Source organism: Ambystoma mexicanum, chromosome 9, assembly GCF_040938575.1.
Source record: "Ambystoma mexicanum isolate Mex_15411 chromosome 9, UKY_AmexF1_1, whole genome shotgun sequence".
NCBI lineage: Eukaryota > Metazoa > Chordata > Amphibia > Caudata > Ambystomatidae > Ambystoma > Ambystoma mexicanum.
The window spans coordinates 896,340,611-896,356,973 of record NC_090931.1 but is presented as its reverse complement, the minus strand read 5'-3'; the positions used below and the strand labels follow the sequence as shown (position 1 = coordinate 896,356,973).

The 16,363-nt window shown below is 50.1% G+C and overlaps 1 protein-coding gene across 1 annotated transcript in view; it reads right to left on the bottom strand.

Moving 5' to 3' along the window:
- Nucleotides 1–16,363, bottom strand: part of LOC138488751 (aryl hydrocarbon receptor-like) — a 377,238-nt gene that overhangs the window by 113,269 nt on the left and 247,606 nt on the right. The gene's annotated exons all lie outside the window — the stretch shown is intronic.

The window sequence follows — 16,363 nt, the reverse complement described above, 5'->3', positions numbered from 1 at the left end:
GGGTCCGACATCCTGCCGGAGGACTGCGACCATTGCGTCTTGAGTGCCCACTGCAAAGATCTCATCCGCAGGCGAGCCTCTGGCACCAGAAGAATGCAGGATGCCATGAGGCCGAGCAACCTCAAGAACTCGAACGCCGGGAGCGTCTGGGCATGCTGAAACTTGTGCACCATCTGCTGAATGTGAAGAGCCCTCACCTGGGGAGGAAAACACTGCCCCAGGGAAGTGTCGAGCACTGCTCTGATGTACTGGAGCCGCTGTGTTGGCGTCAAATGGGACTTCTTTAAATTGAGGGAGAAGCCCAGCCTGTGAAGGGAGAGGCAGGTGACGGACAGATGATCCAGGACTTGCTCGGGAGAGCACCCCCTGATCAACCAATCGTCCAGGAAGGGGTAGACGTGAATCCCCCCTTGCCTGAGATGCGCTGCCACCACCACCATGAGCTTGGTGAAAACCCTCGGGGCGGAGGTCAATCCGAACGGCAGGACCCGAAACTGAAAGGGCGAGTCGCCAACCGCGAACCTCAGGTACTTCTTGTGCTTGGGATGGATCGGCACATGGAAGTAAGCATCCTTGAGGTCGAGTGACACCAACCAGTCCTGAAGCTGAAGGGCCTGGAGGACTTGAGAGAGAGTAACCATCTTGAACTTGTCCTTCCTGAGGAGTTTGTTCAAACCGCGCAAGTCCATGATGGGTCACAATCCCCGTCTTTCTTCGAAATCAAAAAATAAGGGGAATACCATCCCTTGTTCCTCTCCGCTACAGGCACCAGTTCTATGGCGCCTTTCTCCAGCAGGGCTTGAATTTCCTGCGCAAGGAGCGGATCCAGACTCTGCAAAGAGAGGATCCCCGGTGGATTGTCGCGAGGCCTGTGCCGAAAGGGAAGACAGTAGCCGTGGGTTATGATCTCCAGACCCCACACATCTGAAGTAATGGCTTGCCACTCTACAAGATGCTGCGCCAGCCTTCCCCCAACCGGCGAACCATGGGACATGGCCTCATGACTGAGTGGGAGCGGCTGCGGCGTTACCTGAGGGCAAAGAGGCAACTGCACGAGCAGCCTTGGCACCACGGGTACCCTGTCGTCCACCTCTGGTACCCCTGCGTTGGCCTCTTTGACTGCCAGCTCCTCTCGCTTTACTGAAGGACGAGTAATAGCGAAAGGAACCACCCCTCCACTGCTGTCCCCTAGGACGAAAAGGCAGAGGTTGGCAAACTGCAGCCAACGACTTTGCTGCAGCTTTTGAGGTCTGCAACCTCTCAAGGCTCTCGTCAGCCTTGCTGCCAAAAAGGTGTTCACCGTCAAAGGGCATGTTTAGGAGCCGGGACTGCACATCAGGAGCAAACCCCGACTTCCGCAACCACGCAAACCTGCGTATCACGGTGCTCGCCGCCATGGACCTACTGACGCATTCAGCTAAGTCCAAGCCCGACTGAACGGACTCACATATGGCATCCTTACCATCCTGGACCATAGCAAGGAAACCATCCTGTTCGTCCCCTTCGGGAATATGTTCAGCCGCTAACCAACACAGTTCCACAGAGTGTGTGAAACGAGACAAGGCACAAATGGAGTTGGCCGCCTGAAGCGCCATACCACCAGAAAAAAACACTTTCTTCGCCCAGCCATCAAAACGTTTGTCGTCCCTATCAGGAGGGATGGTAGGGTACGACGCCTGCTTTGCCGGGGCCGTGGCCGCCTGCACCACCAAACTCTCCGGAGTGGGGTGCCTGGTCAAGTAGCAGGGGTCGCTACTGGCTGGACGGTATTTTCGCGACAAGGATCTGCCCACCGCCGGGAGACTCTCCGGAGCAGTCCAAGCCGCCGCCACCCTTCTCTGTAAAGCCATATGGAACGGCAGTACCGGGTCAGTTGGGGGACCAACATCAAGGATGTCCGTCAGATCATCCTGCACAAACTCCCCTGGGGGAGCAGACCATCCCAAGTACTCAGAAACCCTAGCCATAAGGCGCCGGTACGAGGAATCGGCATGAGAGCCAGGCTCAGGCCTACAAAACTCCACCTCTGGAGAGGTGTCCAGTCCACTGGCATCATGCAGTGACTGCCTCAAATCGTCAAACTGACTATGGCCCGAGACAATTTCATCTGGAACCTGACTAGGAACCAGGCCATCAGAATCCTCATCCGCCTCTGAAATATAGTCCAGGTGGCGAAAAGAAGGCACCCGAGAGTGCTTGCTCTTAACCAGAGCCTTCCTAGGGGGTTCCCCCGTGCCACGGGGTACCTCCGACACGAAAGGCGTCGATGGCGTCGAGCGAATCGGCGCCGACGTTGAGAGAACAGGCATCGGCGCCGAGAGAACAGGCATCGGCGTCGAGGAAATCGGCGTCGACGTCAGATGCAGCGCCGCCAGCATCGGCGGCGTCGACACAGCCCTCGAAGCCGGAACCCCGAGCGTGTCCCTCGACGACCTGAGCGTCGACGACTTCCTCGGAGCCGGAGCCTCGAGAAAGCCTGTCGACGCCCTCGACGTCGACGTCTTCCTCGAAGACCTCAGAGGTGCACACGGTCTCGAATGCGTCGAGGACCGGGACCTGGAACGGGTACGTCGAGAACGAGTCTCCTTGTCCGAACGGGACCTCTCCCGTGACTCGTGCCGACCACTCTTGCGAGCGGTGTCTCTCGACCTCTCACGACCGACCCCACTCGGGGGCGCGGACGGCTTAGTACCCTGCGACTCAAGAATCGCCAGCATTTTCTTCCCGAAGGAAGGCCATTCCTCCGGCGTCGCACGGCTGGTGGGGCAAGCGACGTGCCGGGCAGAGTCCTCCGAAGAGGACCTGGAAGACGACCGGTGTCGGCGCTTCCGAGAATGCCTCGAAGAGGCTGAGGAGTGGCGAGACCGACTCCTAGAAGGAGACCCACGAGACTTCCGACGATGACGCGGAGAGTCACCCCTCGAATCATCCGTCGAAAGCCCCGCAGACTTCGACTTCCGGGGCTTGGACACCCGACCTACCGACAACTTCTTCTTACGTTCGCTTAAGGCTTTGGACGTGAGCGACTGGCAGTCGATGCAGTCATCCGTGTCGTGGGCCTCCCCGAGGCACCAGAGGCAGGCGTCGTGCGAGTCCGTCACCGACATCTTGGACCCACACTCCCCGCACTTCTTAAAACCCGGACGCGGGGTCGAAGACGAAGTAGAAGACCTCTTCACACGAAGGATTTTCACAAAACGAACAGGTTCGAAGAACCGAGAAGAACAGAACTCCAAAGAGTCGAGGCGTTAACCGAGATTCACGAAGCAACACGTTCGCGGAAAAAACGGAACTGAGGCTACGGGCGTCGTGCGTCCTACTTATCACATCGGATGACGTCGGAGGAGGTCCTCGACGGCGGCGCATCGACGCAGGACGCAGACGCCGAAAAAAGTTTCCGAAGCAGCACAGCTGTGGTGATTACATGTCATAGATATGGAATACGTCGGAGGACCCAATCCCCTCGAATAGATTTCACACTGACAAACAGTTTATACTCGCTTCTACTCTTACGCAAGCCAGGTTAGAGCTGGTAACAGTTACCGGCAAGGGTTTAAGAGTGAACCTGAACGCCAAGCTTCACTCACTGGCTCCAGGAACACTGCGGTTGCTTCAACTTCCAGACCTCTACTACGGCTTCAGGCACACTTGGGACCCATACCCCTCTGCAGCACGGATGTCTCCGGTCCGGCCATGCCAACTGGGAATCTCCTGCACTCAGTTTCTTGCTACAGGCCTCCAGCTTCAGCACAGCCAAGGATCTGCAATTACAACCACTAGGGGCACCTGAGAAGACCTTCACTCAGCAAGTCTCTCTAAGTGCAGCCATGCCAAGGGAGGGTTTGTGAACACAGGACCCTCTCAGAACTTGCAGATGAAATCTGCTCTTGCCATGTCCCGGCATCCCTTAATTGATCACACTTTGTCGTCAACTGCCAGCCTCCTGCTGCTCTTCTACTACTTCGGCCAGTCTCCCTGCTCCTGCTCCGGCTCCTCTCCCAACTCTTCCTTCCTCCTGCTTCTGCCTTTTATGCCTCTTATGTGGAGCAATTGATTTCAGGTGCAGGGCATTACTCTTAATTGCCTGTCCTCTATTTCTACATGCCTCTTCAGACCTCATGTTCGTCTCAGTCCCTATGGGATTCCGAGACATGTAGTTCACATAGTCAAAGTTGGGGTTTTCCAATTTGTGTCACTTTTTAAGGGTAGATTTAATTCCATTGGTGGTTTTAACAGAGGGGCAATACATTTTAACTCTAGTAGAGAAAGATGTGGTAGAGAAGGCAACACTTTCACTGTTTCTTGTAGAATACCCTTGATATTGAGAATACCTTTGCATTTAGGGACCATTAATATTCTGTCTTTTAGTACAATAGGTTTGGGAGTTTACCATCTTAGGTTTAGCAGGAGGTTGAGAGATATTAAAATGGCAATAAGACAACCTCTTCTGGCATAGTGGTAAGAATATTCCCATCAGAGGAAAAATACTGCATCTTATCCCACGGAATCTCCTCACTACCCTGGGCGCGGTCTCCCCCTAGGTGATCCTCCCACAATACACCACCCCCCCAGGGTTGGAATCAGGAAGCATTTAGCTTCCCTTGGCCACCTGAGAGGAGACTTTTCGCAGGGTTTCAGCGAGGGATAGAATATATAGCTTCTTTTGTTTGTGTAACAAAGGTTTACTAAATCGTTAGACTCTTACATTTATACCATCAGATCTGTCCAATTTGTGATATTACCTCTGGAGATGGTAAAGTCGTTGACATTCTAGACTACACTCATTATGCCACCATTACAGGCCATTGTTACTCTGAATCCATCTTGGACTTTATCCCTAAATTCGAGGCCGACTTCTGTAGATTAGAGTAGGACTGTTCACATGAAATAATCAAGCCAGCGCAAGATGTGGTAGGACTAAATCATACCTTTAATTAATCTCATATACTATCTCAGAACAGACATTCCCTAACATGAGAGAAAATAGAAGTGTTCAGTTTATTGGTGAAGTAGAGGTTTGCAATGCTCGCCAGGATGACTGGCGACGGCTATCGAGTTTTCTACCTAACAGCTACCTAAGGCGACCCTGACCAAGACATTAACTTGATCTTAGAATACCCGAGGCTTCTCACATCTGTTTGATGAAGATGGGCTCTTGAACCACTCTAATTTACCCAGTTTTATTGCTCTGTAAAAAACATGGTTATTAGATGACATTCTTAATGGTAGAAATACCATCCAGAAAGTAGCCACTAAAGCCACTTTGAGACGCCCTGAAAGAAGGCTTCTTATTAGTACTAGAAGCTCTTTTTCTTTGACTAATTTGAAAATCCCCTCAGATTCCGGTTTGGCTGGTACTGTTTCTTGGAAATCAAGTGATGACTTTCAATTCTTTTTTTTGATTGTCAACATTTATGTTCCTCCAGTCAATGGACTTAATCCTTTGTTGATCAATATAGTCAACAATGTAATTGAATCATACCACGATGATCATCACATTTTAGTCATGGGGGACATCAATGGTAAAACACCAATGCACCTCTATTAACATGAAGGTATTGTTGGCTTTATTCCCTTACAAAGAACTCATTATACATGTGGCCTTGTCTGGGTTCATCTCTATGGGACCTTTGGTCAATGCAGTTTGACTAGTTGTTGCAAACACGATTCACCTAGAAATTACACTATAGTATTTGGGAAGAGTTCCTCCACCATCGACTACTGTGAGTAAATGGGGAGCAGGAGTGTGGCATGATATGACATGAAAAAGAAGGTGGGTGAGGCGCGCACTCCCGGTCCTGGTCAATTGAACCTGTTGCAAAAAATAAGTAGCTGGGTCACATCCCAAAATGGACAAATATTCACAGGGTTAGATCCCTTCTGCTGCAAATCAGGTACTCAGTATTAACAGGGTTAGATCCCTTGCTGCAAATCAGGTACTCAGTAATAACAGGGTTAGATCCCTCAACTGCAGTTCTGTGGTCTGTAGTTGTTCTCCTCCTAGCGCTTTCTTATCTCAAATAATCATCAGGGAGGCTGTTGAGCAGGTGTGTCTAATTAGACTCAAAGGATTCTGGTAGCTGTAGTGAAAACCTGAACCTGAACAGAAAAAAACGTTTTCACTACAGCTACCAGAATCCTTTGAGTCTAATTAGACACATCTGCTCAACAGCCTCCCTGATGATTATTTGAGATAAGAAAGCGCTAGGAGGAGAACAACTACAGACCACAGAACTGCAGCTGAGGGATCTAACCCTGTTATTACTGAGTACCTGATTTGCAGCAAGGGATCTAACCCTGTTAATACTGAGTACCTGATTTGCAGCAGAAGGGATCTAACCCTGTGAATATTTGTCCATATTGGGATGTGACCCAGCTACTTATTTTTTGCAACAGGTTCAATTGACCAGGACCGGGAGTGCGCGCCTCACCCACCTTCTTTTTTGTACTGAATGATATGATATGATACGATACGATATGTTATTCATAACGCGCTTAATACCCAGAGGTTTCTAAGCGCGGACCCTGGGATCGAACGCATGTTGCTATGTGTCGTCTTGCTTCCAAGGCGAGCACACTGCCGCTGAGCTATCCTCCCATATCATATGAAGAGTTCCTCCACCATCAACTACTGTGAGTAAATGGGGAGCAGGAGTGTGGCATGGGGAGTTTTGCGCCGGAGTCACAACACACAGGCTAATAAGCCCTGGAGGTGTGGTGTGTTGGGACCCCGGACCGCTTTGAACTACAACTCCCAGGGTGCCTGGAGCATGGAGTGCGTGCGTAACACATGCAACATGAAGGCCTTGAAGCTCCTCTCTGGCCCATGCCGCTTGCTGGCGATTTTGGTGTTTTTTCGGGCACGGGCCGGAGGAGTCTATATTATCAGAATATTGCACTATTCCGTTCCACGGCGTCCTTCATTCAGTATGTTGCCATCCAAGCACGGCACTCCGAGCATTTCACTTATAAAGGGTGCCAGGTTGTCAATTCATTGAGTAAGTCAATCAGACTGTGCTAACCCTCCCTACCCTTTTGTCATCCACTGGCATTCACCCATTTACACACTCTACTCTTTACTTGGCATATTTGGCCTCCTGGTTTGGCAGTCCTTACTATTCTGGAATTCTTCCTATATAAAAATGTAAATGTAAGCCCAGGCAAAAAAAAAAAAAAAAAAGTCACCATACTTCAAGGACCGCAGGATCACCTCTCGCACCCACCAGGCATCCAAACACTTCTTACTTACAAATTTCCTATTGTTTTTCAAATCCTCCCCATTATTACAATCCAATGTATTCCAAAGACATTCGAACATACAACTTAACTACATTATCAATCTAAGGTCCACCTAACAGAACCTGCATGCACTGATGCCATCACAAAACATGATTCTCCTGCAGCATACCACATCCTTCTGTCTTGGTACCTTCTTCTTTCCCATCCTTTTATCTGTTGGCAGTAAGCACAGCCGTACCCATCGCGAGTTAGAGGTGCAGGGAATGGCTGTGAATGGAGAGTGCCGTGGCACTGGGAACTACGATCCCTTGCATCCCGCACGTAATCGGGCAGTCCTCAGTGGCAGTGAACGCTGTCTCAATTCCTAGCCCCTTTTGTTCCAGTTCCCAGTACCTCTCCTGGCTCTGCATCTCGCCCTGTCCTTTCGGTTACTGTTGTGTTCCGTCCTTCCCTCTCTTGCCCCTGAGCTCCCCTGTGCTGTCTCTGGCGGATTCCTTGCGCATTGACTCAGTGGGCCTCATTACGACCCAGGCGGTAAGGGGTTTACGGCAGCGTAAACAGCGCCGACCCTTACCGCCTGAGTACGAGGTCCCTTAGCGCCATGGAGCTTTTAACACCTGCTTTTAGCAGGTGTTAAAATCCATGGCGCTAAGGGACCATGGAGTTAATTACGCCACCGTAATTTACGGTGGCGTAATTAACGCCTTCCCCACTCCCATTATGCCCTATGGGGCAAAAATGGGAATGGGGAAGGGTAAATGGGGATTGGGGATTTACCGCCCCGCCGACCTCGGAATGGGGCGGTAAGTCCGCCTACCACCATGGCGGAATTGCAACCTTAGCAGCATGGACCATGGTGCTAATAGCACCATGGTCCTCCGCCAAGGTTGTAATGAGGGCCAGTGTGTTTTCAGACCAGTTTTCAGAACTTTCCAGGTACTTTTGTTAGTGTTTGGAGAGATACTGGTATTTTCATTCAGCCTGCTTCTGGATTTGCTTTTGGAACTTCCATTAAACTCTGCTCAGTGTGGACAGACTCTGAAATCTTACCTTGGTTTGCCACATAGCCTGTCTTTGGAAATCCTGGACTTTTTTGTTGTTTGGACACATATCTCTCTATAGATCCCCTATAGATTGCGCCCTGGTGCCGCCGGGGATTCCCATGCGTCTTTCTTTGCTTTGTGTGTGTCCTCGTGATGTATGGGGCAGTTTCCACCTTGTCCTTCCTTTAGCTGGATGACATGCTTCAAGAGGACCTATGATTCAGCCTTCATAGCTGGGACTGCTTGTCCTCTGTGCTACAGGTCAGTCTTCCTGCTGCTTTTCGGACTTACTGTTGCTTTTGTATTTCTGGTCTAGTGGGCCCTATGGATAACTGCCTTGTACTCCATCCTACAGATTGCGACATCTGCCCCCAGCTTCATTTTCCTTCCGCAGTTGAGGGTCTGGATACCTTGGGCGGGGGCACAATATACCAACTTCCAGACAAACTTAGGAAGTCAGGGACTTCTACAATGTCGATTTGGTGCAGCATAAAACCGTCATAACACAACATACATGGGCGGGGGTGCTACAAAAGCCAATGAGAAACGCTAGTGAAGCCATTAATAATACTGGCTGCAAATGCTGCACACATCGTTCATTAACTAAAGTGAAGCAATATGAGAGATTAGAAGAGAGGATTGTGAAACCAAAACAAAGAGACTCCTGTTAACATTTTTGGTTTCTAATCTTTGACACACAACTGCTTGTCTCCCTGAAATATGGCAATAACCTGTATAACACTATTACAATTAATGCACTGAGAAGAAACCCCCATGGGGGAAAGACTGCAAACCAAGTGAAACACTGGGATTCACAGTTAAAAATCAATGATAAGACCACTCCTTGAGAGACCGTATGAAACAGTATCCAATGTGGTTGCAACCCACGTCAATCTTAGAATAAAGTGATTGTGATTTGCAAGGGAAGACTTTGAAATAGTATCTCAGAAAATGATTTATAGACCATGTCTAGTTCAGTGAAGAGTCAAGCGAACTTAAAGTAAACAAACTGGTAGGGAACTCTGTACGGAAGCCAAGCCTTAAATGAAGTATGAGAGAAGAACTCTACACAACTTGCCTTACCTACCGTGTTGTGCGGCTTTTGGTGGCGAAGAGGTAGGGTCACGACTGACACTGACTGAGAGGAAATGTCAAGACCCAAGACTAGGCTCCATGAAGCGTCAAAAACCCAAAGGAAAACCTCCCAAATGTGGGGGGAAAGCACACTTCAGCGATGCTGAAACTTCGTGGATGAAGGAAGCCGAATAAGATTCCAGTAAGGAAGACGTCCAGGTGAGAAACCCCACTGAGGTGACGCAGCGAGGGAATACTCTCCGGAATTCTTCGAGAAGAGACTGCTGAGAAGGAATCTGGAAACAGCAAGGAGAAAGGGCAAAGAGCAGCTAAGGTGCAGAAGCAGAATCACAAAAGAAGCTGTGCACACAGAGAAAAAAGGGTACGTACAGGCAACAAGAAAGTAGCAACACGAGGGATTATTGGGAATGGGAGCCATTATGTTGCTCCCGGTGTCCTTGGTGCTGCACAGGGCCATTTTGGATGTTGTCAGACAATGTACAGGTCTGTACATCGCCGCCATCTTGGATGAGGACTAGTCTGCTGCATCCCATTTCGTGTCAGAGGGCCACAACATCGACCCGCAGCGAGGAAGGGAAGCCAACGGCAGCGCTGCCAGGGTGAAAGTCACTAATGCTAACAAGATCTTTGTGGCAATTTAAAGATCAGTTTGGCCTACTTTCCATAATACCCTGATCATAGTCGTTATTTTAAACAAAAACTTTACATTTCCTTTTTGAATCCTACTTGGATGCCAACTTTGTCCTTACAATAAGTGCAATCACACTCTCACAGGTTCAGGAAATGGTTTGAATACAAAGCACATTTAAAAATATGAACAAAAGGCTGCAATACTGAACCGAGGACTCTACTCCAACACAAGGAATTATTAATGAGCTATAAAATGGGCTCGTTTGTCGTTTGTAAGGACTTTTCAAAAACAGGCTGAAAAAGTTGATGGTCTACAAAACATCTCTCTCTGCCCGAGGTCAGGGATTGAATGGAAGACTTCACTGGGGGGAATGAAAGGGTAAAACTAGAAGGTCTGGCAAACAGGGCAATGAAACAGTTAACATTCAAGCCCCACTCATTGATCAACAAAAGGTTTGAAATAAATGTTCCCACTGATATTCCAAGAAAAGGGTAAAAATATAGTGCCCTGGTCAGTGTGAGCGGCAAGCATTTGCAGACTATAAGCCACGCGGTTCTCGAGGGTACCTCAAAGTCGTGAATCTTGACATTGGAAAAATGTCCTCTCACATCCATCACTTCCCCATGCTATATTTAAATCGAGCATTTGCCGCTCTTTGACTATGACACGTGTGGGTGTGGCAGGCTAGTATGGAACCAGGTCTACTTTTCTAGGTATTCAGGTAATTCTGGAATAAGCCATGAATTTTACCCCTCATCACTCTGGAACAATTTCACCTCTTCCAATCTTTTGGCGCAGATTTCTCCCTTCCAGCTAAAGATGTTCACAGGTCCCTCGATAGGGTAGCACTTGTAGCTTCTATCATATTGGCTGGCTAGGCAAGGATAGAAATCATAACAGGACTTCCATTTCTTGAAACACTCTCTTTACATGTGTCTTTTTGTCAGAGTTCTCCTTTGGATAGGAATTTTGGGAATGCCCAAAGCTAACTCAAGCTAACTCAGTTTCCGACCTGAGAAAGGAGCAGAGACCAGTTTTAATTAATCAGGAAATGCCGCCATCCACCTCCGAGCAGCTTCCCTGCCCTATCCAAGAAGCCTCTCCAACAAACCTATCACCTTTACAAGTTAAGAAAAGAAAACACAAGGACAACTCAACTTAAAAGTAGGCAAGGTATTCCAAGATGGCCGCCGGACTGTGAGGACGCACTCCTCAAGTCCTCCGTGCAGGCCGAGTAAAAGGTGAATATAGCGGCATACGAAAGCCCCTGAGCAACCGAAGGGGAAGCACAGCGGGACGGGGAACGTGCACCCAGACGACATACGCCTGAACACAGTGTCCGACGCGGGCAACGGAGCTCCCTACACCCGGGCGCGCACCCAGCAGCGCGGGCGAGCCGGTCCCTCTGGAGGCCCGGAGAGGAGCGGGAAGACCCGAGGCGGCAGCAACCGGCAGATCCACACGCTCGGTCGCGGAGGACCAGCGGTGGACCAGCGGAGACACCCCCTACCCCCCAAGCAACAAAGCCGCGACCCCCGTTAGGGGCCAACCTGAGGCGGCAAAAGGGAAAAGAAGATCGGTGGTGGAGGTTCCCCTCCTCCCGCGCTGCAACACATCTAGGCGGCGCGGAGAAGCCCGCAAGCTGCCTGCCTGTGGCCTAGGGAGGAGACAGCAGTGACGGACAGCCCCATATGCTCAGTCGCGGACGTCCAGCAAAGACTCCCCCGCCCCCCAAGCAACAAAGCTCCGAGCCCGGCCACACCAGGAGCAGCGAAGGAAGATCGGTGGTAGGAGCTCCCCTCCCCTTGCCCCTCAACACGCCTCAGCGGTGCGGCGTAGCCCGCGAAGTGCCAGCGGGAGTCCTCGGAGGGAGGCGAGAGGTCCCGAGACACCAGTTACAGGCAGCCCCACGCGCTCGGTCTCCCCCGCCTCCAGACAACGAAGCCCCGAGCCAGGCCGCACCAGAGGCAGCAAATGTTAATCGGGGCTGGGTGTTCGCCTCCCCCCGCCCTACAGCACGCCTCACCAGTGCGGAGAAGCCCGCTGGGGGGTTCCCTTCCTCCCCCCGCCCGACAACGCACCTCGCTGACAATAGCTGCCTGCCTCAGATGCCAGGTACCAAATCCAAAACGGGCCCATCAAGAGCACGGACCCCGGCCAGGCCCCAGGAGGGACAGCTTGAGAAGTGCAGGCGACAAAGAGGCCATACGCAGGCAGACTCGCCCTCTCCTCCCCCAGCGCCACTCACTGAAGCACAGGCCCACCCAACTAGCAATATGGCAACCAACAAAGGCTAACTGTTAAATTGCTTGAAAGGTATGGAGGCCAGAATGACAAAAGCATTCCATACTCAAATGGAACAATTTAGGCAGGACCTGAAATCGTCCCTCCAGGAGGTTAACAAGGAAATGGCGGAGATGGGGGAAAGAGTAGACATAGTGGAAAGAGGCCTCTCGAACATTACGGAGGAGACTAATCAAAATAGCCTGCTTCTAGACCAGTTGGCAACCGCAACTAACAATTTGGAACTCCAGGCGGAGGATCTAGAAAACCGCTCGAGAAGATCCAATATCAGGGTTAAGGGCCTGGCGGAATCAGTACTGGACAAGGACTTAAGAGACACCATGCAACTCTGCTTTAGCAGCCTACTAGCCGATGCCCAACCTGAAACGATAGGCTTCGACAAGATTCACCGAGTGGGCCCGATACGCAACGAACCGGGGTCACGACCCAGAGATGTCTTAATAGCAATGACATTGTATGGTCTGAAGGAAGAGGTGCTACACGCGGCAAGGATGAACGGGGACCTCACGATCAACGGGTCCCGCATACAGCTATACCAAGACCTCGCCCGAATCACCCTTCATAAAAGGCGGCTAATGCAACCAGTCACAAAAGCCCTTCGGACACACAAAATCAGATATAGATGGTTGCACCCGTTCGACTTTTCATTCACATGGGAAGGCAAACAGAGGAATATCGGGAACTGTGCAGAGGGTTTAGCTCTCCTACACTTGGAGGACGAACAGCAGGAGGCACCCGAGCGCCCTCGGCCAAACGCATCTGGCCAGGCAAGCAAACCATGGGAATGGTCGACGGAGAGAAGGCAAAGACGAGGGAGAATGGGTAGAACTGGCAGCACCCAACCGGTTCAGGTTTGTGAACCCAAAAGCCCACCAGACCCGAAGGCAGCCAAACACACAGACAATGAGTGAAGCGCCACCTAAAAATGAGAAGACCGCAAAATGACTCTGAAGTGCCTGCACGGAGGTAGGAGGTCATTCATCTTGGAAGCAGGGTCAGAGTAAATCTACTCCTGACCATTGTGAACTGCGGGGACCCTAGAGGCCTTACATCCGTTGGTTCAGCGGAGGAGCCCATTAGGGGCCCAGGCCTCATACTCTCCCAGGATGGGGGGGATGGGAACAGGGTGGGAGGGGGGGGGAAGCGTTCGAAGATTGGGAAAGCAAGGAACCAAAAAACTATGAGCAAAGATGAGCCACCTCCACAACTGGGTTTAACAGAAAGACAACAGACAGTGGGGAAATTATGTAGCAGGATACAAGACCCAATATGCCGAACCCCATCTCCTAGAGAGCAATGGTAGAAGTGAACATAATCTCGCTTAACGTCCAGGGACTGAATTCCCCTGCTAAAAGACGATCGATTCTGAGTAGGCTGGAAACCATGCAAACGAAAATAGCGATCCTACAGGAGACACACCTGCTCCAGCAAGATGAAAGAAGGAAGCGTAGTAGATCATTCCCTCTCCAGTTTTTCGCCTCAAGCCAGTCTAAAACGAAAGGGGTGGCAATCCTCTGTAGCAGGGACTTAGACTTCCACAAACAACATGTCATGAAGGATCGGGAAGGCAGATACTTGGGGGTGAAGGGTACCATCAATGATCAAATGTACACAATTATAGCAGTATATCTCCCCAATGAAAAACAGGACCAGTATATCCCCAAACTACTCCAGAAGATCGGGAGCTGGTGTGAGGGCAGAGTGATAATAGGTGGAGACTTTAACTGCGTTATGGACCCAAAATTAGATAAAACACTCCCCCCGACAGCCGCAGACCAGCGAAATAGACAGGCCCTGGGAAAACTCTTCAGAGACTTGGAGGTGATAGAGACGTGGCGGTTCTTCCACCCAGAAAGCAGAGAATATACACATTACTCGGCGGTACACAGAGGATATTCTAGAATTGACATGATCCTAGTGTCTTCCACCCTGATCCCCTATTTTAAGAAAATAGAAATCGAGGTCCAATACCTCTCAGATCACGCCCCAGTGGTAACCTGCATGGAACTATTTATTATTTATTTTTTATTCTACTTACCCTGTTCAGCACTTCCCCCTCTCCCCTTTCCCCTTGCACTTTTTCCCTTCCACCTACCCCTGCACTTGCGCGATCCGAATGACACCTGGCCTAGTAGGATCGTTGTCTGTCTTCCCCCTGTTCCCTCCTCCCTGCCTCGTCGCGCCTTGAAACACTTGTGTATAGGCGCGTTAAAAATGCCATATCATATCATATCATAACTGCAGAACATAACGAATAGGCCCTGCCCACAATGGAGGCTAAATGAAACAATCCTGAGGGACATAGCGCTCAGAGCACATATGGAGGAAGTCATAAGTAATTACTTCCTGGAAAATGACAATGGAGAGGTGGACTGGCGGGTAGTATGGGATGCGGGGAAAGCAGTTATTAGAGGGGAATTCGTAGCTCAAGCAACGCAATACTACAGAGAGAAAGCCCTTACAACGCAGAAATTAGAAGAAGAGGTAAGAAATGCTGAAAAGCTCCATAAGACCCATCAGACCCCCAGAACCTGGCGAGACCTAAAAAAATCTAGATCCAAATTAGAAAACCACATGGCGGACAGAACAGCGCAAATACTGCTAAACACTAAACAATCATATTACATACACGGGGGGAAAGCGAGCAAATTCTTGGCAGCCAAATTACGCAAACAGAAGGCGCGCAACCACATTACCCGGTTAAGAAATAGTAGTGGGGATTTGCAAACGGGAGATAATGAGAAACTAGAAACGATGGTCCACTTTCACAAAAACCAGATGTCTAGTGGGAACTTGAACGCGGCAGAACAAGTGTCCTATCTGTCAGCCATAAAACTGCCACAGATTTCCGAACAGCAAAATGAACAATTAGGAGCCCCTTTCACAACACAAGAAGTGAGTGACGTGATTGCAGCGCTACCTAGAGGAAAGGCACCCGGCCCAGGTGGTTTAGGGAACGGGTTTTACAAAGTATTCCTGACGCAGCTGACAACCCCCCCCACTCGCCTTTTCAACTTAATTAGGGATAAGGGAGCGGTCTCAAAGGATATGGGACACTCAGTCACAATCCTTCCCCTAAAACCGGGGAAAGACCTGGTAGAATGCTCCAGTTACCGCCCCATTGCCCTCCTCAATACTGATGCAAAACTATATGCAAAAATACTCGCAAATCGGTTGGCGACAGTATTGCCTGGGATAATACATACAGACCAGGCGGGCTTCGTACGGGGAAGACACACTCAGGATAATGTCAGGCGGGTAATTGACATTATAGACTGGGGCACCAGGGGCGTCTAGAAATTCGCCATCGCTGCACTCGATGCCACACGAGCATTCGACAGCATAGACTGGGAGTACATATGTCTGGTTCTAGAGAGTTTCAGCTGCGGGCCGACATTTACTACGATGGTTCTGGCTAATTACCAGCATCCTTCTACGCAACTAATTGTAAATGGCTACACATCAGAAAGACAATATCCGGAGAGGTACACGGCAGGGGTGCCCGCTCTCCCCTCTTACATTCGCCATGGCAATGGAGCCATTTGCCCACAGGATTAGGGAGGACCCAGGTATTAGAGGGGTGCGTACAGGGGAAACCCAACATAAAATTGCCCTATATGCAGACGATATTATGCTTTACATGGCAGATCCAAAGCACACGTTACCCAGAATAATCAAAGAACTGCAGAAATTCGAAAAAACATCAGGGTTCACAATACATTACACCAAATCCAAAGCACTGAATGTAACCGAGGGTAGAGAGAATATAACTTACCTAGAGGAACGCTACCCCCTGCAGTGGGAAAAATGGTCCATGGAATACCTAAGAATCCAAATCACTAGATCCACAAAAATCCTGCTCAAAGCGAATATCACTCCTCTATGGAAGCGCCTGCAAGGAGACTTGCAGAGATGGGACGTCCAGGAATTAGCATGGTTTGCTAGGATAGCGGCTATAAAAATGACCTCGTTACCCAGACTACTGTATGTGGTAAGTTCCACCCCGGTGGTTATCCCCCCGGCAATGATGCAGCAACTCCAAAAAGCAGTG